We start from the raw sequence: 25,539 nt of genomic DNA on the forward strand, positions 1-25,539 counted from the left end.
AGCGATCTGAAAATAGCAAAGGCAAACCTATCACCCATACTACGTACTCGACCATTACAAACTCGTGATACAGAACGATGTCATATTGAATTATTGCACGGTATCCTTAGAAACCACTGCTATACCTTGTTTACTCAGATTTCAGACAACATAAATTGCACAGCTTCTCTGCTTACCTTTAGGCACTCCTGGGAAGTTGCCGGAAACCTTAAATATGTTGACTGAAGAACGTCCCAAAGGGCGGAAGTTGTTTGTCTGACAATTTCACATGCCGTTGACCTCCCTGTTAGAAAATTGTAAGATAAGCTCCTGAAGGTGTCTCCGTTCGCAAGGAACCTGTAAAAAATTCATATGAACCTTTATTTTGAAATTAACACTCAACACTGTGCTCTACAATATATTATCTGGGTATTCCACCCTAACAATGCAAATATAATTTCAATAACAACATAAACTATTGGGCAAATAATTGCTGACTAGCCTGTTCATTTTTGCACAACCGAAAATACTGAATGATGATAAACTCGGGCTTGAGGTGCGAGAACAACGAACTGATAATATGGCACGCCATAAGTAAGCGTGTGCGTGCGTGCAGAAGCGGGGGGGGGAGGGGATTTTTGGTCGCCTACGGTTCTTGAGCGTGCACCAATGCACGGGACAGAGGCATTTCGGTGCGTTGATCTCGCACTGAAACCACGGGCTGTGCGCTAAGCTTTCCGTGCGTAAATAGGATTCCATTTAGGTGTCGGTACAAGTGTAGCATACATTCGGTATTCCTGCATTACAGAAAGAAATAGGATTGAAATAAATCTTACCGTATCGTCATTGCTAGTCGATCATGAGCAGAAATGGGATCCCGGAACGGTGTCGCCTGCCGCTCAATCAGGGGCCGCACGAGACCGAGCAAAGTGTCGAAGACACTCGGCGGCATTCGCAGGTAGCTACAAGAAACGGCACAATCATTTGTGAGACTCTACGATCTGCAGGTGGCACGCACCTAATAGAAGAAGTAGTTATCGATCCCACTTACTCTCTGAAGTATCCTTCGTCTCTCGCGCGCAGGCGGGGAAGCAGAGTACGCGCCTGGCCCTCGGTGTCCCTGTACTGCCATATAGGGCGCACCCTAAACATTCTCGTCCGCTTTCTCGCACGTCGGCGTCGCACAAGTAAAGCACAAATAAGTATTATAGTGTTCACAGTCACGAGTAGCTCCTCGTACGTATCCGACATGCCTGAGCGTGGTCGGCAGTGGCGCAAGAAAAGAGACACTTCCGATGGAACACGAAATCAGCAGAATGGAGAGCGCGTTGTCACGAGAAGTATCGAATGGAACGAGACAGCGCGTGACTCCACGCGCCGTTGCCGCGTGCCGCAAAACGCACCTGAACATCGCCCCCGAGTGCTCCGAGGTCGCTGCGCATGCGCAAGGTGAAAGGAGGTGAGAAAGGAGGTGAATACGTTTGTACCGGATGTGACGCATCAGACGCTTGTTTTTTTTTACTTTTCTGAGAAAGGTACTCTCGAACTCGGACGTTCTTGCTCGATGCGTCATTGCGGCGGCGATTTGATTTGCGATTGCCAGGACGGTAATGGCGGTTGAGACGCAGGTAAGGCACGTTTTTCCTTTCTCGGCTTTTGTGGGTAAAATCGCGGGCGGGCAGCTTGGGTTTGGGGACGTAAACTCCATTGTGAGTCCTTCGCGTTCTTTTAAGCTCGCTTTGCGTTCTTTATTGTGCCCGATGGCTTGCACCCTGTAATCTAAAACTCTCTATTTTAGGCTTGTTGCTTCATCATGGAGACGAGGTTGCGCTGCGTATTTGACAGGACACACGAACGGAAGACCATCTCACACACAAGCGTGTGTTGCGTTTTCGACCTGTGTGTCCTATTAGAAATTATGCAGCGCAACTTCGCAACCGTAATTTCCAACAGCCGTTTCTGCAGTGTTTGCATCGGCGATTAAAAAAAAAGAAAGAACGATGGCTGCACCCCGCGCAAAGAAAGGTATGATCGAAGCGCCGCTTTCCGAGTCATCGCCGCCGCAACGGAAGTTTTGTAGGAGACCAAACCGACGTCTACCGACTTGCAAGTTCTCACTCCATGGCAAGGACAGTTCTTCACTGAAATCATCGCCAAGATCTGAAAGCTCGTGATCGATGACAAATACAAAGCAAAATTCACCGGGGCTCAACAGTTACACGAGAGAATTTGCCGCGCCATCAGCCGGTTTCGTTTCCGTATTAATTCCCGCGCCGTCATTGGATCACTGCAAACTGCAGCCGTCAGTTAGCGAGGACAGCAGTCGGTACACCCAGGCCGACCACCTGGTTAGTCGTCGAACGCCGGCGCAAACGCTCAAACACCTGTTGACACACAGCTTAAGGGTCAACTTGGAAAGTCGCAGTACGTGAGCACGAGGTTAAAGTGATCTAGAAGGTTTTCCCAGTCATTAGCCGGGATCAACAAGTCATCCATGTATCACAGTGCCACTGTGTGCCATGAAGAACCAAAAACTTTAATCAGTTGCTAGAATGCACCTGGAGCATTTCTTAGCCCAAACACCGTAGCTCAAAGTGTCCAGTTTCAACTGGAATTATGAATGCAGTCCTGTTCGATTCCTCTCAGAGGAATCTGGAGGTAGATGTTTGCATAGTCCAACACACGTAACATTCCTGCGCCTGAGAATTGTTGCAGCTGGTCATCAATTATTCTGGCGCACTCAAACTGTTGAGCTGTCAGTAGTCTACCACTTGACGTCTTTCTCCATTTTTCTTGTCTACTAGCAGAACAGGAATAGCGCAGGTGTATGTTCTCTCAGTTACAATGCCAGTAGCCTTCCATTCCTTGACAATCTCTTGGATTGCTTCACTTTCCGCTGCATTTGACTTCTATGATCTGCTACACACTGGTTCCTCTGTAATCGACATTTCGAGTTCATTGGTACACCGCAGCTGTGATAGATTCAATACAAAGCAATCCTGGTACGTACTCATTCATCTGTTTCAGCAGTGCCTCTCTTTGTTATACATTGATGTCCTCCCCAGTGTTCATCATGCTGTTGTTCATGGGTTTCTGCTGAGGTGCAGCTTTTACAGGAACTTGTCCTCATGCAACAGTTCACCATGTGAAAAAACTTCCCTTCATCAGCTTTGGGTCTTCATGCTTATCATTAGACACAGGTACTTCAATCTATCAGCCTTCAATGCAAAGCAGTACTCCTGTATCAGCCCCATTATGCTTGATGTCTCTCATCTTCAATAGCGGTTGCCTCCTTCATCCAACACACACGTCTTCCGCAGTACAGCTCTTTCTTTCACATTATAGTGGTTCCTCAGCTGTTTTGTTCCGAGCCTGGTTGATATTACAAAAGGGTAGTTCATCTGTCTTAATGAATCCTCAGTTCATTCCCTATGTGCAGGTACACTGCGATCTTGATCTCTCCATGTACTGTCAACCAACAAGTCAACAAGCAATGCCTTGTCAACAACTATCACTTTCACTTGTTTGCACATAATGTCCTAATTCTATGTCAGCCGTTTCTTAGTTCCTGTGGAGTGCACAGGCTCATCAATGCTGCTGGTTCCAAACAGCTGGGTGATGCATATTGCAGTCTGAGCTTCCTGGATAGCTCAACGATAATTTGAAAGAGCCAATGACTGGCGCTGTGTTGAGAAACTTAGCTGTGCCACGTGCACTCTTGCTGGTAGTCCTCTAGGCAGTTACCAACAATGTTTGTTGTTGTGCAGTCTCTTGCATAAATTCTACGCCTGTCACAGTTTGTTTCCTTTATCTCGCTGATGGCTTTCAGCAGCTTTGTTCACACTAGTTGGGTCTGTTGGCTATTTAATGTTATTTCCTTCACATGGCAATCCTGCACGAATGTTGCTCAGGTCTTCATGGGCTCAGTAGCTGGTTGCTGTGGAAAGCGTGAACTAGCCCAAGGTCTCGAGCATGATTGCTTGAAATGAGGAATCATGGCATGCCAATTGTCTGGCTTGTCCCATTGCAATGCCTTCAGGACCCTGGCTTTTTGTATTCTTTCAATTCATTGTAAATCAGCCAACAGATCGTCATCATATTTGTGCAATTTTTCTGATAACAAGAGGTGTCTCTGGACTACAGACCTATGCAGATCTGTTCCTTCGTGTCCCCAGGCCCAGTGCCTTGCATAGTCACCTTGTGTGAAATATGCGGTTGTGAATTCACCTTTCATCTGCGTGCACATTTGCTTCTATTTCTCTACTGTGCTGGTCTCGCCGACAAAGGCCTTCCTAAATGCAATCTTGAACTCACTCCATGTCTTCAGGTTTTCAACAGGAGCTTGCAGCCAAAATTGAGCTGGTCCTTTTATGTGGAGCTTAGCCGTCTCCAACCTAAAGCTATCTGGCTAGCCATGCAACACCGCCATTGTGTCAACAATTTCAGACAACCGTCTGCCTTGTACACGGTGTCTTCGCTGTCGAAGTCTGCAGCGACCTTGATTAGAACAGGCATCACGTGGAAAGTATGCTTCTTTTCTATTAATTCAAACAGTTTTCTGTTCTATTTGAGTAAAGCCTCCATGCAGGAGGACATGCTTGAACTGTGCAGAGATAACATCGGAGTGTTCACCTTGCAAGTGTCGCGCAGCACACAAATTGGTTTTCACTTTTTTTCTACTTTTCCCATAGGTTGCACTAGGCCTTGGCAACTCCACGATCATCCAAACCTTCTTGTATCATGTCTACAGACGAACCTCGGTCCAAGTTGTAAGTGAATCTCACTTCTAAAGTGTGTTGATGTTATGTCCACACAGGTTTAATTGAAAAATACAACACATTTTTAATGAAACATGCAAAAAAAACCAATGCAAGTCAGTCATGTGCACAGGGCACTTATCTTCTTGGTGATGTCGATATGCTTGTTGCCAGACCAAGTTTCCTGCAATTCTCTAACACACCAATGCAGCGCATGGAGCCACAGAAGTGTCAAGACCGAGGCTTGGCACAGCGTCAGCTAATCCCCAACGACGACTAGTTAGAACCGCAAGTTGGTCAACCGCCATCGAATATTTATCATTTTCTGTGATGCCAAACTTGTCGCCAGTCAACGTGTATGGAACATGTCTGTGACCAGCCGTGTCGTAGAAACCGATTTGGACGATGACCCATACGCATTTGCCCGCTTGCGCTACTTACTGCACAGTCAGGGCAACTGGGAGCCTGCCCTAGCACCGCTACAACCACAGCTGAGAAAATCTCCCTTTTCCACCTCATACCACCGTGGCGGCGCACAGACAACACCACACTGGTGAATCAATGCTCGGAACTGTACCCCCAACACCAGAATATTGACAGAGTCAAGGCATTCGTTAGACCTTCAACAAAGAACAAGACACAAGCTACCACAACAAGCACCACAAGAATAGCAGCTTTGCCATTAAGAAATACCGCTACGTACAGCCACCCTGGTTTGGGTTGTTGCAGCACGACTGCTATTGTATAGGGGACATCACAACCCTGACCACTGTCGTATGCGACCGTAGGACATCTCCAACCAAGCTCACCTTCATCGACTTGATGCCGGCAATTGCAGCACCACTATAAGTGGTAGGAATTTTCTGCGGGCCAATCTACTGATGTGCTGAAACACCCTTCAATGCAAAAGTATACATCCAGGTCTTTTCTTGTGCTGTGACAAGGGCAGTACGCCTGGAGTTGACCAGACAACAGCACAAGCATTTTTACTTGTCTTCAGGTGCTTCGCAGCATGTGATGAAATTTCTGCTGTCATGCACTTCGACAACATAAAAGCATTTTATGCAGTGCCAATCAACTGTTCTCCCTTTTCGAAAACAACCAGGACTATGCCAGTGCCCCCCAAATCCAATAGCACTTCATTGAATGTGCACCCGGTGGGGAAGCTTTTGGCAGAGAGTAATCGGTACGGTTAAGGACGCACTAAAATGTTGCCTGAGATGGAGCAGCTTCAGTTATGAGCTACTCACTGTGCTTGCTGTCTGCTCACTTATTTTGAGAATGACGTTGCATCCACAAAAGTCCTGATGCCATAGCACTTTTTAGTCAGTGAGCATCTCGTCACTTTGCCAACAGAGTGAGAAAACTGTTACTCTTAGTGCCAGCACACTGCAGCTTCGACCGCGAGCTCAGCATTAGGAAGAGCTACTTCGGAGGAAGAAACAATGTCTTCTGTTTCTGCACACTCCTCACCACAGCACGCCCAAATTAAAGCCAGACGATCTTGTCGTTGTTGGGGACAAATGAATTTTGACTCTGAATTTTGACACCGTGATGTTCTTTAACATGTCCCAAAATCTAAGTGCACATGCGTTTTCTATTTCGCCCCAGCCGAAATGCGGCTGCCACAGTTGGCAGCAAATCTGCGACCTCTATCGATGCCATAGCTGCAGAGCTACCTCGGCGGGCTCAGAAGTGTTGATTTGACATACGATCCCTTCCGTAATGTCGCCTGGACCCTACAGTGCACTTTAATTAATGCTGCTCTGCGTAATTGTCCGCTTCACATATTTGCGTGGTGCTTATTTTTCAGAAATAGAAACGTACTGTACTGTACCTTGAACTTAAGTTCATACAGCTTCCCAACAACCGCTGTCGTGTTATACTAGCAGCTTTTTATTGCCTTCTCACGGCACCGCTTCCTTATCCACCCCTTCCTCAATCCCTTGTATGGAAACTGCCCCCTCCTCTCTACAGTTACCGTATTTACTCGCATAATGATCGCACCCCCGAATTTTGTCATCAAAATCCGATTTTAAAAATTTCCCGTGTAATGATTGTACCCGAACTTGCCGCAGCGATATGTCGTGTGCCAAGTCTAGCTAATAATGATCGCACTTATCATCTGTCGAATGCTACGCGAACAACTCTTGAAGACAAACCAAGCGGTCTGCACGCACCAAACATTCTTAAGCAGATGCCCCATTTCATCTCTTTCATCACTTTCCGCACTTCCATGACAAAAAAAGAAAGCTACAACCATGCTTGCCTTTATTATGTGCAGGCTTTATAATGGTTGTGGTCAACAACAACAAAAAAGGCGCCTTTCATTTCTTCTCGTCTGCACTTGTGGACACACAACAAATCGCGAGCGGCAACAATAGCAGCAAAGTTTACGTTAGAAGTGTCTCCTATTCACACACCGACATTTGTAACACAGCTGAGCTATTTGCCCACCCTTAGCGGAAACGTGCCGTATTAGGATAGGAGTGAAGACAAATACCGCAGCATGTCCACCATGTGTTTCTGTGTCACTGGCAGCTAAGCGCGCCCATCAGTTTCTGTTTTCTCAAAGTGGACATGGCTATGTTATTGCTGCAAACTTGCCAATATTAATTATATTATTCATTACTGATACGAAATAAACTGTTTCAATGCATGTAATGTACTCACGAGAAGAAAAAAAAATCATGTTCCGCGTGTTCGGCTTGCTCTGCTGGCCGCCATTTTTGTTTTGGTGTCCCGCACTACGTATAGCGGCAGCCGCCTATTTGTTGACCTGTTGTCATCCCGCAGCAAACCGGGATGAAAAAAAAAAACTTGCGGGAAATTTAACCCGCGTAATGATCGCACCCCTGAATTTGCGTCAATTTTTTTTTACATGAAGTGCGATCATTATGCGAGTCAATAAGGTACATCTATGTCCCTTGTGCACCGGTGGACTTGCGTGTTAGTAGAAAGGGGAGAACTGCTTTTTCCAGGATGCTTTTGACGGGAGTAATGGATAATTACAGCTGTCATGAGGCTAATGTGGCGACGCCCAGGGAGCTCCAGAGGGCATTGTGCACATTCGACGCAGTGGGGTCCTAACGAGTTTGTCGGGTTGCCTCTCCTCCGACTCACTCCTGTCCTGTAAAAACACATTGAACCCTCCCTCCCGACGCGGTGTGCCAGACAGCAGCAACCACAGCTGCAGTAGTGGGGAAATTGAAGGAAGATGCAAAGAAAGCTTCGCTTTAATACTTTGTCACAAAAAGCATTTCAATGCGCTTGGCAGAAGCGGAGTTGTTGGCAATCAAATAGCCTTAGTGGTGTTTCCACTCCTTCAGTGCCTTGCACTGCAAAGCCTATGAAGGAGCGGGGCATGCCCACAACGCTCCGCCTTCTAAATGTCGCCAGCCCGAGGGATGGTTCATGCCACCGTGATGTCACCAGGAAATATGGCATGCATATTTATATAAATGCAACACTGGCATTTTGAACTTCTGAGCCTCCACTAGACTCCGTACGCAGAGCCGCTAAGGCAAACACCGGCGCCGGACACAACATGGCGATAGATAGATCGGGCAAGTATTTTAACCACAGCATGTTTAAGAACAAGTTCACATGTATGTCCATCATCATAGGTGTCAAAATGTGAAGAGTTGCCATCCGTTTTTTACGAGCACTGGGAAATGGTGCAGTTATTGTGCACCTTGTTGACGGTCTGTCTTCTGAATGTCTTCGTATAAAATATTTTGCTTGCGGACATACTAAAGACTTATCTGCATGCAAGTAACAGCTCTCTGCAAGACACATAATATGTTAGCTAGAGGTTATTTTGAGTACTGAATGAATGCTCTTCATACCTGATAAATAATGAAAAGCAAGTATGCCAACAATGATTAAAAGGGGTTTGATATTACTCATCTTGGAATGGTGAGGAATGAAGTTTTCTTGTAGTATTTAGCATATCCACTTTTTGCTTAGCTTCTCATCCTGAGGAAACCTGAATATGCTTGTGCTTTTCATCTTGGGTTGGAATTTTCATGGCAGCAGGGAATACTGCACATTTTAGGGTGTGTGTGGCGCTTTTTAGTCTTTTCTTGATGCAATCCTGATGGAACTGGTCCAACTATCTGGCTGGTCAAATGAAGCAAATGGCAAAAAAAGCTTTGACTCTGTTCGCCAGTACTATTACTTCGCTTCGCCGCAATACATCCGTGTTCTGCGGTGAAACACCAAGTGGGAATAAGTGCCACACATGGCACATAGCATGCAGCATATGGCATGCTGTCTATGGCATGCATGCTGACATTACGGACACAAAGATGCCTAATAAGTTTACCAACAAGCCTTTAGAATTTTCGACTAACCTCTGCTCGTTGGAAACATCCCCTCGACTTTGTTTTTTTGTCTTACCACCTTGTTCTTTCCAATTTTTCCAAAACACGGGTGGTGTTCTCCACGTGCGTGCGTATAATTGGAACTTGTACAAAGCCCCATTAATGGTCTTGTATAGGAGACACATGGGAGGCAAATCGAGGGCTCCAATCGGGACAGCAACCTCACAAATGATTTCGAATGGCTGCCTGTGTGCTAATTGGGCAACAGGGTGCTCATACTGTGACCAGAAATGGAGTGTGTGCACCTGTATATTTGAGGAGTGTGTACCATGTCCTATGATGGTGGCCCCGCCCTTTTCAGTCTTGCTATGCTTTTCCACATAACATGGCTGTATTGTGGCAATGCTGACCAGTCAAGTTAGTTTGAATTATTCGGCGAAGATGAATCTTGAGATCGAAACAACAGATGTTTGCACCCATAGAAAGGTATGGGCATCAGCTGGGACCGTGGTAGGGATCGAATTAACCAGAGTTGAATCAACGGAAGTTCAACACTGATGTTGAAAAAAGCGAGACTATTCACAGGCGATTACATTCTTTACTCTCCCGTCACGAACAATGATGACCCTTCAGAATTACCGAAATTCAATCACAGCTTGGTCTGGCACATTGTTCATGTCATTAAACCTCACCAAAGCTAACATCATGGCGTTTTCCCATTTCTGCAACATTTTTTTTGGCGGGGGGGGGATGAAGTAACCAACCATACTTGAATGTTTGTTGGTCTAGGTGCCACACTTTACTCCCCCATGACATGTGGTGATGTCAATTATATAGACTTTTATACAATTACTAGATGGAACCCTGGCACTGCAAACATTCAGCCACCATGGGAATTGTGAATAGTACATGGATTTTTCTGTTCTTTGTGCACGTGGATTTGGACATTCTTGGGGATTTGTTTATTATGCTTCATCTGCTTTCCTTGTCGTAAATTTGAGACCAATCTTTACTTTCTAAGGGCAGAAGACTGAACACACAGCCTAATAATTGTAGCAGTTTGGCCTGTTCAGGTGACCAAATCAAAACGCGCTAAGCATCTGAATTGCGTGGCTTGCCCGCAAGAAATTCATATGGCTGTTTTATGCCACTGTCGAAGCATGGGTCTGTAGTGTAATGATATCAATATCTGGCTTCTGTGTAACAGGTCCTGTGTTCAGCTGCTGCCATTGGACATTATTAATGTTTAACGATTTACCACAAGATACATTGTTGAAAATGACTTAAGTTTAGGCAAATTCACGTACTACCCATCATTCCCATGATGGCTGAACTTAAACGAGCCCCACTTGAAGCTCCCTTACACAATAGCTAGCACCAGAGTTCTTTCTAGTAATTATTGTAGTCCATCGTGGTTGCATAGTGGCTATGGTGTTGGGCTGCTAAGCAAGAGGTCGCAGGATTGTATCCCCGCCACAGCGATTGCATTTCGATGGGGGCAAAATGCGAAAAGACCCACGTACTTATATTTAGGTGCACGTTAAAGACCTCCAAGTGGTCCAAATTTCCGGAATCCCCCGCTGTGGCATGCCTCATAATCAGATCGTAGTTTTGGCATGTAGAATGCCATGATTTTTTTTTTGTAATTATTTCATGAAACTTTACGACGCCAACAGCAGCAAGGCATCAGTTGAAGTCGGTATGCCAATGGCTGCTAAGCCCGCTTAGCTTGTTGATAGTGTTACCAATGCCTTCATGATCAGGTAGCGCATGGCTTAATCTCCGAGGCATCACCTTTATAGTTACACCAGCTTCTGCCACGTGGCCACTGGCGTTAAAAGTGCTCGGCATGTGATGCTTCTCTCCCATGACTGCAACACATTGCCTGCAGCTGTGCAATACAGTGGAATCTACCGTAAAGTTTGGGTGCGAGTTGCAAGCAAATTTTGAATTAAGCTGCGGCTTTATGGCAGCATGCACCATGCTGCCCTTAAGCTGCACTTCTGCAACTCGTCACGTGTTAGCTCAGTACATGCACTGCACATAAACACTCCATTCAATGAGCTTCCTTTAATTGCAACAAATTCGAGAGATTTGACTACTTAAAGTGGTTGTTAAACATAATGCCATAGCTTTTTCTGTATTACTTGCAATATCGTGCGAACTTAAATCGCACATTACATTTTTAACCGATAATGGAACTCTCGACGGAAGGTTTCCTGCGAAAAAACAATCTTTCTAATGTGGGCATTCACTCAGTGGCCAGGTCTTGATTACAGCATTTATAGGCACCGTATCGCTATCGTTGGTTTTGCACTGCGAAAGCATCTGCTCTGCAGCTTTGCGCAGGCTTTAGGTAAGCATCTTTTGAGATCAGGAAGCTTTTCTACCTCTCCGGACCTGAACATTAATTTGAGGGTTTCCTATTGGCTGTGCGAAGTGAGACAAAGAAATGAGCATAACAATCTGTTACCATACATCAAATAATAAAGTTGCTTGCCTTGTAATTTTTTTCAGAAGCATACCCTCAAGCTCAACGTTGTTGCTCATGTTTGCTTCACAGTAGTTGCCATATTGTTTATTTTGATAGACAAAGGGCATCATGCTGGTTGCAGTGAAGCTGAATCTGGAGCACTTGTGCCTATATAGTACACATTTGCAGCATTTGTGTAGGCTTATGCAGTTGTGCCGTTTGTCTCTTAAAACGGTGTGTTGACAGTCGCACTCTATCGCCATTACGACGCACTCCGTTCATGATCCGGCCGAGCGCGCGCCATTACCATTGGAATTCAACATTGGAATTCAACATAAGCTTGTATCTGTGGCACATGATGCTGTTGGCAATCCTGCCTACGTCCAGGCATTCTTAGTCTGAAGATGAGGCCGCAGGACATGGACGACTTTGCAGTTATGACGACGCATGCCAGGGGCTCTACGAGTTAGTTGAAGGGAGAAGTTCGCTGCAGAATGCGGTATGGTCCATCGTAGTTAGGAAGAAGTTTTTAAGTGCGGGTCTGTGCGGGAAACCAAACGAGGGTTCCTGCTAAGAAGGTTGGAGTCAAGTTGCGAACATTGTGTTTTCATTTAGGCGTTTCTGATCGTCCGCAGTGAACCGGCGGGCCAACTAACAAGATTCTTGAGCTTGTTTTGCAGCATCCAAGATTTGCAAGCATTCTGATGGGCCTGGTCGGCAGAGCAGAATGGTATTGATTGTATGAGAAGGATGACGGCCATAAAGTAGAAGGGGCAGAAACTGGTAGTGGCTTGCATTGCGGTATTGTAGGCATAGGTGACGAATGGAAGGACTACGTCCCAATTGGAGTGATTGGATGCAATGTACATAGTGAGCATGTCACTATGGGTGCGATTAAAGTGTTCCGTGGCACCATTGGTTTGCAGGTGATAGAGATAGGAAGGCGCAGCCTCGGTTGCTGAAGAGTTCACGAGGGCCTCTATGACCAAGCACAAAACAGCATAGTATAAAAGAGGCAATTTCCTGCTCTGTAGCAGCTGGGAGTGCAGCACAGGGGTGTAGCCGGGGGGGCTTATGAGGCTTCAGCCCCGCCCCCCTCCGAAATTTTTTCGCGCTGTCCATGCACCGCCGACCAAAGCAACCTCCGGCGCCAAAAATCATTCTGGATTTTGTCTAGAATGTCATTTTCATGCTCTAAAATGCATTTCACCGCGAACATTGCGAACTCGGGCTCGATTTCGCAGCAACGCCCATGTACCGGGAGTCGCATAACAGCAATTAGCCCCATATGAGCCCCAAAGTTTCAAGGGCGTTTTGTTGACAAACAGGCTCGCCGCGGCATCTCACAGAGCGCATGGATATCAATTCCGAAATTTTATGGGTATAAATCTCAAACTTTTGATGTGAAAGCTGCGTTGACATTTCCAAAGTTGTGCTTTAGATTTTCAATTTCGGAACTTTGTGGGTTTAATGTTTTTATAAACATTTCACGCCAAAGGTTCATTGACTATTCTAAAGTCTTACATCGGAACATACAACGAGACAACCCAAATCAACACACTATTAGACAAGTTGACAAAGCACGCAGCAAGGTCCGATGAGACGAAGCGTTGTGGTGGTTCATTTGTGCCGTCATGTCACATGAAAAAATATCAAAATATTTTTTCACCTTTGCCAAAGCACCCATGTCAAGACACTAAAGCCAGCCAAGGTAACTACGTTCTTATTTATTTTTTCTACTTTGACTTTTATTCATGAGGATACACTGGGTGTCTTCATTTTGTTCTCGCTACCCTACCCGCGGGCTGCCAGAGGCAGCCAGAGTGCATGCGTTTTTCTCGTGTTGCCTCGACCACCGCGCTGCGCACTTCGGTTCGGTTTGCCCTGGCCGAGTGGAGTTTTGCCTGGCAGAGTTTTCGACGCTTTCTGGCTACCACATGAGAAAAAGAAATAAAGGTCGCTCGCTGCCATCACTGTGGGGACTCAACGGATTGCACCGCGTTCGCTTGAGCGCAACCTCTCCAGAAAGCCTTGTCTTGGCGGTGTAGGATACCGAGCAGTATGCGTATGGTTCTTGGCGGACCAAGCGTCTCACGTTTCTTTCTATATTTCTTCTGTAGCCACATTAGGTACGCAGTATAGGCATTCGATTGTGGCCAACATATTTTCCTTTGCGTATTTTCATTTCGGTGCCCCCGCCCCACAAAAGGAAAAAAAAAAAAGGTACATTGTTGTGGCGCAGCGAATTGTCGGGTGAAAGTTCGATTTTGATACTTCTTCGTTTGCGGAAAGTAATGAGTCACGGGACGCTTCAGTTGCCGGATACTCTTATTATATTATTGCGATAGCAATTATATGGATACTCCAGGTGCTTTCCTGCCGTCGTCGTCGCCCTCATGTTTCGTATAAAGACCAAGAGCGACAACAATGTTACCGAGCGCCGCATGTTGTATGTGCGAGTGAAAGCGCAAGGGGAGGGGGGCTGGAATGGGTGAGCCGATGATGGTGACTGTGTTGTGTGCGCAAAGGAGAAAAGCGGAGAGCAAGCTAGCCGTCTTCCGTAGCGCGCTATACATTGGCGGGCCAGTGGATGGAATGGGGGTGGTATCTAGGATTCTGTGAATCTGATTTGCAACATGTTTATTTGCCTTGTTTGACGCGTTATATACCGTGACTTTTTCTTAGATACGTAGATTTATTGGATACTTTTTTGATATATTTATATATCTTGTTGCGAGGTTTCATGTATACGTGCAGTGAACTTTCTTTCCAGTGACACTTTCTTGCCCTTTATCAAGCTCTATCATCGCATTTGTGTATCCCATTGCATCTTTGCATTTGTAATGCACTAGGGCGAATCAAATGAAACTGAGCTAACCCGCCCCACGCAATAATAGTTCAATTCATTATTTGCGAGGCACGTGCGTAGAAGAGAGGGATGAGAGGGAGAACAGGATGTGAGACGCAGGTGTGAGGATAAAGGTTCTGTAATGCTTTCATATATTCAGTTGAACATGGTTGCGCGACACATTGGAAGCTCCAAAAGTTGAACAGCGTGGTGCCATGAAGCTTTTGACTGCGGAAGGTATTTTCCAAAAAGAAATAGACGCCGTATGGCTGCCGTGTACGTTGAACATCGCATTTCATTGGCCAATGTTAAGCGATGGAGCACACAGTTCAAAGTAAGGACGTGAAAATTGCAAGGACGATTCAAAACGGCGCTAAATTCCATCGTGAAATCACCTTTAACAATATTGCAAAGGTTGATGAGCTGATGAGACAAGAACGGAGGATAAGCATCGAACTGGCAAAGCGTGTGTCAAGCTTCAGTCAAGCTTCGGTTCACGCCATCATTCATGAACATCTCTGTTATCGGCTTTTGTGTGCGCAATGGCTGCCCAAGATTTCGAACCACCAGCAGAAAACTGAGAGGTTCGGCGCTGCCTTGACTCATCTGATCCAGTATCAATCACAATGATGGTGGCAACTTCTTGCCTGCAATTGTGATCGTGGACGAGCCATGGTGTCACTATCACGAGCCTGAAACACGACGGCAAAGCTTACAGTGGAAACATTCGAATTCACCACGCCCAAAGAAAGCAAAGGCCATCATTTCTGCTGGAAAGGTGTTGTTGACTTCTTTTTTTTCTTCGATCGTCAGGGACCATTACGGATAGAATTTGCTAAATCTTGAGAGACTATAAATTGTTTCCGATACTGTGAAATGCCGGAACGGCTGCGTGTTGCAATCAAAAACAAACAACGTGGAAAATTGACGGATGGGGTCATCTTGTTCCACGAGAATGCCCGTCCTCACATCACTGATGTGTTTAATACAAAACTGGCAAAGTTCAAGTGGGAAACGCTGCAACATTCGCCATACAGCTCAGACCTGTCGTCTTGCGACTTCCACATTTTGGGGCAACCGAAAAAAAAAAAAGCTGTTCAAGGGAACCAGATATGTGCCGGACGATGACGTGAAAGAGTCAGTTGCAGACTTTTTAAAGCAGCAACCTAAGGAATTTTATGAGACTGGAATCACGCGACTCCTCAGTCAATGGCACAAATGTCTAAATTTTCATGGAGGCTACTTTTAAATAAAGTACCCCGTTTGTCATATATTCGCATTGGCTCACTTTCATTTGACTCGCCCTTGTATATTGTGCAGAAGTCCTGCTTATTATACGTGCTCTGTATTGCGACTATAATTTCGGTGAAATTACGATACACAGCCGGTGACAGCTGCTCCTGCGTAATACATTGGAATGAATGCCAACGTCATCGAGATTTTTCACTGGCCGTTGCATACGCACATAATGTAAACACGGTTCTTGAATGACAAAAGTTTCATTAACAGATTTGTCCTAAACTTGTTCATTTCATGGCCTTTACATTTTTCATATCAGCGGCATGCACTGATTTGCTGCTTTTGAACTGAAATAGTTCTAAAAATAGTGTGATATTTTCTTTATTGAATAGACAATTAAATGGAAGTATTGATATCAGTTATTTTGGGCACAATTTTTGGAACGATGACATTCTACTTATTTTGACAGTGCGCAGCGTTCTAGAATTCGTTTGCAGCACCATTGGCAATGCAATTATTATTCATGTATTTGATCCCTCGACAAAATATTTTAGAGGAATGCTTAGCTAAGTCAAATACATGTAAAACAGAAACGCTATTCTGAGATAATCTTTACATCGCTTTTAATGAAATTTGTTGCATTTGAGAGAGAAAGTTAAATTCTAGTGTCTGTTGGAAGTAGAATTTCGATTTAGGGCTGGAATTTCGTTTAAAATAATTCGAAAGTTCGAAAAGAATAGAAGCACGACGTTTACAATCTGATAGCACTGCATCAAGAACATATATCGTGGTTCTGTCAACGGCATCTATTATAACAGTCAAAGCGGACACATTTGGTATGTCAATTTGTATCTTACGTGAATTGGTTACGATGTGTACAAGGGTTCTGCAAAAGCCGTATTTCCATAATACTATTTTTTTAGATTCATGTGTAACATATCAATGTTGTCCGCTGTAGATGTGCCATTAGTAGAAATTCACAGAATTGTGATGTCATTTTTCATTGTTCAGTTAGAGTTTTAAACTTGATTGTCTCGTTTCCTGAAAATTTTGGCTATTTTTTGATAAGAAATTGTCAACCTAAATGAAAAGTCCTAAACCAGCAGTCACTAGAATTTAAGTTTTTCTTAAATGTAACAAACATCGTCAAATTAGGTGCAGTGGTTGCCGAGAAAAACTAATTACCCTTCTCAATGTATTTAGATAGGAGCACCTGAGCTTAAGCTTCCTCTTAAGAGGAAGCTTTAGCTTGGGCCCAACTCCGACGCGGCCTATTCAAATACATGTAAAACGCAAAAACGTTTTTATGACATAACCCCTGGACCGATTTTGATGAAATTTGTTGCATTTGAAAGAGAAAGTTAAATTCTAGTGACTGTTGCAAGCGGAATTTCGATTTAGGGCTTGAATTTTCTTAAAACGATTTTCAAATATTTGACCGTCTGAAAAAAAATAGAAGCACGAAGTTTATAAATTCATAGCTCTGCATCAAGAACCGATATCGCGGTTCTGTAAACGGAATCCATTAGATCATTCAAAGCGGACAAATTCAATATGTCATTTTACATCTTACGTGAATTTGTTACGTTGGTTACAACGGTTTTGCAAAAGTTGTATTTCTTTATGATTAAATTTTTTTATATTCATGTGTAACACATCAATTTTGTCCGCTTTAGAGGTACTATTAGATTGAATTCACAGAATTGTATTATCATTTTTAGTGGTTAAGTTACAGAGTTGTAAACTTGATAGTTTCGTTTTTTGAAAAGTTTCGATTTTTGCCAATTCTTAATAAAAAATTGACGATCTAACTCAAAAATTCGAAAGCAACAGTCACTAGATTTTAAGTTTGTCTTTTAAATGCAACAAACCTCGTCAAATTTGGTGCAGTGGTTGCCGAGAAAAACGAATTCTCCTTTTACATGTATTTAGATAGGAGCACTTGAGCTAAAGCTTCCTCTTAAGCAGGATGCCGAGCTAGATGGAGGCGGCCAGAGGGGTCTTTTAAATTCGAAAGCCAACACAGCGCATGGCAGTCGGTCACTACATCATAAAAGCAGCCTTATAAATAAGGCGATACTTGCCAAGCGCCCAGACGATGGTAAAGCACTCCTTTTCCGTGACGCTGTAATTGCCCTCCGCCTTGGTCAGCACGTGGCTCACATAAGCCACGACGTATTCTGGCTGAGCAGGATGACACTGTGCGAGAATAGCACCGAGGCCTACAACACTTACGTCGGTATGTACTTCAGTAGGAGCTTGAAGGTCACAATGGCAAAGAATAGGTGCCGTCGTGAGAAGACGGCGCAAGATGGTGAACGCATGGTCGCAGGCAGGGGCCATGATGGCGCCACGAAGCAGTTAAAGGGCCCCAGAAACGATTCGGACAGATTTTGTAGACGCGCAGGGTATAGTTTAATAGAATATTCACACCACAACTTAAATGAAGCGTTACGTATTAATGGAGCTACAAGCGATTACAAGTTACCCTCCTCCCTAGCCATGTGTTCCCTCCTCAACTCGTTCGCCGAGCAATCGGGGCTAAGCTCCGCCTTCACTGGTTCTGTGGCACAACGCGACGTCACATCGTCCACTTCCGGTTGTTTTGGAACCCGCCCCCGCCCACGCGAAACCTCTCCGCTAGCCGCTTGGCCTCGACCCCAAGCGAGAGCTATCGAAGCAGCGTGCGTGGCGAGCATTCTGTCGCAGCGCCGAACATGTCTGGTATTCCGGTAACCACTGGCGAGCTGCGAATTTCGACGGAACGGTGGTGACAAACTCAAACTGATGGAGGAACTTCAGCGTAGACATACCTGATCGGTATCCATGGTCCAGCCACCATTTGGCGCAGAGCTTAACCAGCCAAAGAAAGAGCTAATATTGCTCTAACCGAGTGTAAAACATTTTAAACATTTGCAAAAACGTGTTAACGATTACACTCCTGCGAAAAATTTACACCAGCAGCAAAGAAGAATACATTTTGTTACTGATACTGTGTCTGGTTGAGTTTTCGCCAACAGGTGGCTGCACCATGCAGACCATGCACATTTGCGCTTTTGTTCATCCCCTGAAACGACACAAGGGGACACGGCCAGGCCTTGTAATCTTCCGGTGTAAAGTGACGGCCGCAATCGCGCAAATCGTGGTGCTGATCGGATAGCGGCAACCCGATGCGCAGCAGCCAGTTAGTTTGTCTGCTGCCTTACAGAGGGACACGATGTCGCAGCTTGACATATTGCCAGTTGCTACGTTTGTGGTCCACGACGCAACAAAGTCGAATCATAGTGCTCGCGGAAAGACAGACCGACACTGATGGCGGAGCTCTCGTCAAAGACCGAGCACGTAACACAAGCAGACGACACCTGCTGTGTACTGGGATATTGTTCTTGTGCATTCTCCTTATGTTATTTTCTCTTTATAAAAACAAATTAACTAACATTCCAACTTCAGTGAAACCTCGTTAAACCGTAGTTGGCCGGAGCTCGGAAAAGGTACGTACTAAACGGTAGTACTGCTTAACTGAAATAGTGTGAGATCGCCTACTTACCTGTCAAAAACGGAACTCGGAGAGAATGCAATGAAAGGGCAAAAAACGTACACTATTTATTCATTTTGGGCGACAAAAGTCTGTGATCTTTGTTTGATGGCGCAGCGGTCTGGCAGCAACGACAGCCGCCTCAAACCCACTTAAGCCGCGAGCCAGCTTTTCCACCAGCCCCCTCTTCTCGGCAAACACCCGCATGAGGCTGACATAACGTGCAGCTTCTGCCATTGTCGGGCCTGGATCGCCCGTGCTGTCGCTGTCGTCCTCATCGCTGTCGTTACGCGACACTTCGGCAACAGAGGCAACTATAGCTTCGTCGGACATATCCGGAGAATCTGAACATCGCTATCGATGTCCCTGAAGTCGGTGAAAGAAATGCCTTGGGTAACACCGTGCCGCTCCAGCACTTGGGCGAGCAGTGTTTCGCAAGCTTGGTCGACGGCGCCAGAAGACTGGTCGACTGCGTCGCTAGCATCCTCGGCGTCACCCGCACACACCGTGAAGCCAGCGCGCTTGAAGCAGTTCTGCATAGTCGCCGATTCAACATGGCGCCACGAGTATTCGAGCAGGTGAACTGCCCCCAGCAGATCAATTGAAAAAATCTTGCCACACTCAAAGGCCAGAAGAATTCTGCGCAGCAGATTCTTTTTGTAAAGCTGTTTCACAGCCCGAATGACACCTTGGTCCAAGGGTTGTGCAATCGCTGTGGTGTTAGGAGGCAGAAACACCAATTTTACAGCTGCAAGGTTATCAAGCGCGACATGCGCCGAGGCATTATCCAAGATAACAACTTTTCTGTTTTTCGCCGCGAAACGGCGGTCGATGAGGCGCATGTACTCTTCAAGAAGTTTCGACGTCATCCACGCTTTCGTGTTGCTGCGGTAGACAATTCCGGAGGGCAGTCTGGCCCCTTTAAAACATCTCGGCTTGGCCGACTTCTCGATCACAAGAAGTGGAAGTTTTTCAATTGCCGACATGTTTACACCGAACGCAACCGAAATCCGGTCCTTGGCATGCTTGCCGCCGGTGCACGTCTCACCTTTAAACGCAAGCGTCCTGTTTGGCAGCAGCTTGAATATTAGCGCCGACTCATCTATATTGACGATATCTTCGGGCGCGTAGTCGGTCAGGATGTGCCTCAGCTGGCCACTTTGCCATTGTTCTGCCCCATCCACGTCGCCAGCGGCACCTTCTCCTGAAAAGACTTGTGTTTACGCCGTGCCTCGCCTTGAACCTCGCCAGCCAGCCATTGCTGCATACAAAGTCATCGTGGTTCAGATGCGAAGCGAAAACCAGAGCCTTCTCCACAAGTAGGGGTCCGCTGACAGGGAAGTTCTTCGACCGTGCTGCTTTTAACCAGTTCACCAGCGCCTCCACGTCAGGAAAAGTTGAACCTCGTATACGACATCTTTTTGCGGTCGCAGCAGCACTGCCGAACAACTTTTCCTTTGCATTCCATATGCCACACACGGTAGTTAAAGGTAAATCCCTTTCGCGTGCGAGCGCCGACTTCTTCATGCCACGTTCGATGTCCATTTTTTCCTGAATGCTAAAAGCACGCGGTGTTTTTGCCCGAGCTTCGGCATGACGAGAGTCCTAGCTTGCACGACGTCACAACGCTTTCTCGTAGGAAATAAAGAACGCTCTCTGGCACGGCGCCGAAGTGATGTTGATGTGGCTTCTCGGATGGGGAGATGGATGAATGCTGCACCCTTCCAAGCGCCCTCTGCGTTTGCGCTTGGAGGGCGTTCGGATCTCTGAGGCTGATACGTACGCGACAAGCTGGTACGGTTTATGCGGATACAAAATGCATTATGTTCAATGGCCGCTGAGTCAGGGATTTCACTTTACTACATTTAAAACGGAACTACTGTTTAAGCGGGTACGGCTTAACGCGTTTTTACTGTATTACTAACATCATTTGTTGACCATAAAGTTGGAAAAATTATCGATTGCGCGCGCCCTGGTCAGCCAATCGGATAGCTCGCCCCACTGGCGTCATATGGGTAGGGGCGGCTTAAAATTCCGCCGAGCAGTGTGCCGAGATCGGCAGCGATGTGCATTTTAAAACCTTATGATAAATTACACGCTTTACGTGGAGCACTTAGATGTGTCAATTGATGATCAGAAGGACCTACTCTAACGACTGTTGGTAAGTTGGTAGAAAATCATCAAAATCATTTCAGGGTCCCGTAAAGTGAGGGGTTATAGTATCTGGGCAAAATTTCGAACGAAGCACTGGAAATAAGAGCATAAGCCAATGAAACTGCAAAGTTCTTTCACTGTAGTGGGATTTTGAAATGCACAGACGGCCCGCAATATCTCAGTATCTAGAAGAATGCCATCCTTGGACACGTGGTCGAGGATCGTCAACTTGCATGCGGCAAAGCAACATTCCTTGAAATTAAGTTGCAGACCGGCGTTGGTTAAGGAACTCTGTTTGTGCTGAAGGCGGTGTAGGTCACGTAAAACATCCTTTCGAATGTAGCAGGCATGGTGCAAAGTCTGAAAGGCATGACAGTGAACTCATATAGGCGATCTGATGTAACAAGCAGTTTTTGGGTGATCGGCCTTTGCTATCAGGACCTGCCAATAGCCTGACCACAAGTTCAATGAAGAGGAGAACTCGGCTCTTTGTGTAAGCAGTTCAGAGCATCATCAATGCGCGGCAATCTTGTTTAAGCCTATGGAACCGTCTATCTTTGTGACAAGTACCACAGGAGAAGCCCATGGGCTCTGTGAAGGTTTAATCACGCCTTGGCTGAGCATGTTTTCGGCCTAGTCGGCAATGATGCGGCATTCCGCAGCGGATACGCTGGGAGTCGGTGTCGATGTGCAGTTTAAAAATGCTTGTGTGACGTCAAACGAATTTTGGAAGTGCTGCAGACTTGTAAGAAGCTGGGATCGCTGCAAGGGTGTCAGATCCTAGGCCATGAATGGGCTGAAGACATCTGTAGATGTTGCATCAGGAGCATAGAGGGTGCTCAGGTCAAGGACAGCCGCAGGGGGCACTTTGTTGGGTACGGATACACTCTGCATAGAGTCGATGGCCTCAACGTGGCCAAGGCATTCATGACGAAGCAATGTGAGCAGGGATATAAACGGGCATTGTGCTGAGACCAGTGGCGAGGGCAAAAATAGCAAAAGGCAGAGGAAGGGCTTTTCGGACAATGAAAGGTCAGACGGCATGAAGAAGGCCGTTCCATCGTAGATAGTACACCATGAGACTGGTTCAAGTGCTGACGAGCACGGCGGTATATTGGTGTCTCCCTTGACGACAAGGTTAGCAGAAGAATGAGGATCAATGAAGGTGAGGTCACTGAGCTGGGTGAATTCAACCTCAGCACGAGCGCAATCGATTACAGTGTTGGGGGAAGAGAGAAAATCGCATCTTAGAACAAATTGCGCGGGAGCACGATGAGAGCACTACAAATTCTATAGTGTACATAACATCTTATATCAGGACGCGGGCTGTACAGGCTGCGGTTGAGCACTTGCAGCCTGAAGCAACAATCCAGAAAGAGGCGTCGTTACCTTGCGAAGGAATAGGCAAATTGTGGCATCCATGACAGAAACACCTGCGCTGGTATCAACAAGAGTGCCTTTAGCGACACCTTCAACAAACATGTCAATAACATTAGCAGGTAAGGAACGAGGACTTCGGCATTTCGAAACTTCCACAGTTCTTGCCTCGAGAACTATGTCGTCTAGTTTCCTTCATTGTTAGAGATGGGTCGTCAACGCATTGGTAAATATACCTGCACCAATCATAAAGGGGGTTTATTACACGACGGGCCGATGACGGGTAGAGCGCTTCGCTGAGCACTGTCTGAGGTCGTGCAACTGCGGCGCTCAATGCTGTTAGCAATCCTGCTGCCTACAGCCAGGGATTGTTCTTGATTACAATATAACAACTTTCCCCACCTTAGATGCTCAGATGGATGAAGTTTATGTAACTGTCATGTGTTCTTGGTGCACAGCAACATATTTGCAAACCTTATGCATCTATTTTTTCTTTCAGATTTTTCAGCAATTTCTGTGAAAGACCAATAGTTAAGAACAAGACATACGTCAGTGTGAAAAAAAATTTGCAGTTTCACCAAATTTTTGATGTACCATAAGCAAAGGATAAAATTGCACGTCAATGAGCGACTTCACTGGCTGTTCAAACTGTCAGGGATGAAGATGTGTAGATAGTGTTCCACTCCACGGCCACGCATGAAACAAGTTCACAGCATTTGATGAGCCATAGCCGCACTAGAACGAGAGCACAATGTTAGCTGAATGGCCACGGAATGCCGTGATGGCCAGGCAGATGCACATTCTTTCAGCCAGCTCCAGGTGATAACATAGCATTGTAGACTTCAGGGTCACGTAAAACATCCTTTCGAATGTAGCAGGTATGGCTGACCTTATGCAAACTTGTCACCAAGATTCATACGTATTCCACGGTGAAACCTGGGAGCGATGCAAGATACGGCTGCCGAGTGTCAAATGGCACTGTTGACAATTTTTTGTCTTCAGGCTCTTTACCAATGTTGTACTCGACCTTCGCTTCTTTTCCGTCCTGTAGGTATTGTAGGTTGTCGGGGCCAAGTGACTCACCTCGATGGCAACCTTGGTGTAATCGATGGCAGTTTTTCCCTCTGCAATAAGTGGCATACGAGCTGAATACAGAAATTCCTAGAGCACAGCAGCAGGACTAAAGAATATCACACTCTGGCCTTGAAACTTGTTCTAGGTGGCATTGCACTTGCACTATTCCAATGAGACAAAATGTCTACTAGTTTGGGCCATTGGGTATCCCGCTGTAGATATTTAAATAGATGTATATTGGGATGTGGATTGCACCTGGTAGCATTTTGTCGAGCCCTGTTCAATTTAAAGGGACTGACAAACAATATTTAAAAGGACCTAAATTTTTTTATGGCTATGCAAAGTTCACCCTTGGTAGTATTTATAGATGCAGTGGTTATTTCTAAGAGCACATGGATATTTTGTAACCATAACTTTTGGTTTGACAGCTTCTGAAAGAGTCCCTCCTCCAGCAATGCCGATCACTAACCTTGGCAATTGTGAAAGCCGCCCATCATTCTACTTTCACAAGAGGGAGTGACTGTGGTTAACCACCTACATTTTGAGCTTTAAGCCATTTTTGAAAATAAAAAGCTGGTACAATAAGTTTGCATTGTTGTACAGATGTTATATTTGTAGGTTTTTCCACTAAGTGCATGCCTACGTCATGGCTGGCTGGCCCTCGTCATTGTTATGCTGTCGATAAACAAGCCAAGCCAACTCATCAAAGGCAGCGCCACTTTTGTACTCACTACAAACAAAGGCCTATCTGCACATTGCAAGTTATAAAATGCTTATAACATAAAAATTTGTACTGCATTTCAATACCAATGAAAAGACCAGGAAGCACATACACTAATAGCAGGTCACATTATAGGCCTCTTGTTTTTGCCACATAGGGTGCCACAGGTCACCTTCAATATTTTTGGCGAATCAAAAGTATAAATCCACATTTAATGAGAACATGGCCGATTTTAACCAGTGCAATAGGCAAGCTTTCCATCAGCAGGGTTATCTCAATTCATGTTCTAAATGGTTGTCTGTCCCTTTAAATCTTGCATTATCAGGTACAAGGAGAGCTGCAAACTGTGTCATCAGTAGCTGTCACACCAAATCCCGTTTCTCAATTACAACTGGTATGCATAGTCTTCAAAAGCTGTGTTGGAACAGTATTGGTCTGTCCCATATTTTGTGAAATGCCTCATTTTGGTTCGAATTGGTGTATGCTGAGTAGCTGCATTTGTGCATGCCATAGCTTTAGTTACCACCCGTTTTGATTACCACTCCACTTTTTCTTTTCAGGGTTTTGAAGACTTGTAATACATCAACGTACCAGGAATACCAGGATCTTTAATAACCTTGCAGCCAAAGCCCCCACCCCCTTTTCTTAGGATCTGATGTCTGCAAGCTCAAGACATTTAAATAAGCTGATTAAAACTACCTGCAATGAACATGCACTGTTGTGGCCTGGTGATGCACTCTTTCTGCCACAGTAGTCACTTTAGACATATCCACCTTCACTTTATTCTCACTTTATTTTCTACTGACCTATTCCATTGCAATCACAATGATATTTACATTTCGTAGCAGTTCTCACGCAGCATGCTGCAATTGCTTGAAGTGCATGAAGCAGTGCTAGTTCCACCAACTGTTCATAAGAAACTGCCATGCTCTGAATAGCGAAGTGGCTCACTGGAATTGATACTGATGCTGCCTAATGTCTCAAAGCAACACTTTGTAGGAGGCTGTGGATATGTTTTTGCTACCTTGGTGACTGATATATGCCAGCGAACTTCATT

The 25,539-nt window shown here is 45.5% G+C and overlaps 1 protein-coding gene and 1 long non-coding RNA gene across 2 annotated transcripts in view; one reads left to right on the plus strand and one right to left on the minus strand.

Annotated features, from left to right (window-relative positions):
• Positions 1-1,513: 1,513 nt before the first annotated feature.
• Positions 1,514-25,187, plus strand: LOC142564147 (uncharacterized). The gene is made up of 3 exons (XR_012824506.1): positions 1,514-1,607; positions 4,671-4,748; positions 25,043-25,187. It is a non-coding gene; the product is annotated as an uncharacterized LOC142564147 (long non-coding RNA).
• Positions 23,544-25,539, minus strand: part of LOC142564146 (uncharacterized) — a 46,010-nt gene continuing 44,014 nt past the window's right edge. The window contains exon 5 of the transcript XR_012824504.1: positions 23,544-23,811. The gene's annotated coding sequence lies outside the window, so the exon portion shown is untranslated. The remainder of the gene's footprint in view (positions 23,812-25,539) is intronic.

The sequence above is a fragment of the Dermacentor variabilis genome, chromosome 11 (genome assembly GCF_050947875.1).
Source record: "Dermacentor variabilis isolate Ectoservices chromosome 11, ASM5094787v1, whole genome shotgun sequence".
Classification (NCBI taxonomy): domain Eukaryota; kingdom Metazoa; phylum Arthropoda; class Arachnida; order Ixodida; family Ixodidae; genus Dermacentor; species Dermacentor variabilis.